Source organism: Penaeus monodon, chromosome 33 (assembly GCF_015228065.2).
Source record: "Penaeus monodon isolate SGIC_2016 chromosome 33, NSTDA_Pmon_1, whole genome shotgun sequence".
Lineage (NCBI taxonomy): Eukaryota > Metazoa > Arthropoda > Malacostraca > Decapoda > Penaeidae > Penaeus > Penaeus monodon.
Window position 1 is genome coordinate 8,977,937 of NC_051418.1, and position 384 is coordinate 8,978,320.

Below are 384 nucleotides of genomic sequence, written 5' to 3' on the forward strand. Positions count from 1 at the left end.
GTCATGTTCCAGTTCATGGGGTAATTTAGCTGCCCAGACAAGCGTATGGAAGAGAATTAGTATGCAGGAGGAGTAACGTCTTCGAGATGTTTCCGATAAATAGTGAAAGAGGAACGCGAGAAAAAGAGGTGATAACACTCTACTTTCGGGATCGCTCGTCAGATGGCGTGCGGGTGCTGGGGGGGGGGTGTTAGGGGGTGGAGTAGGGGGGTTAAGGGGGTGTTGGTCTAAAAGGGATTTGAATTTTAAGTTTAAATTTTGTAAATAGTTTGTATCTTGGGTGATTTTAGCAAAAGGTGGGATGTTAGTCTGAAGTTAAATCTTCAAAAGATTTTCTGATATTTTTTTAAAGATATGTGAAGAAAATAACAACCATCAGAAATA

At 40.9% G+C, this 384-nt stretch overlaps 1 protein-coding gene across 1 annotated transcript in view; it reads left to right on the forward strand.

Annotated features, from left to right (window-relative positions):
* LOC119594234 (integrin alpha-PS2-like) overlaps positions 1-384 on the forward strand; it is a 126,991-nt gene that overhangs the window by 10,822 nt on the left and 115,785 nt on the right. The gene's annotated exons all lie outside the window — the stretch shown is intronic.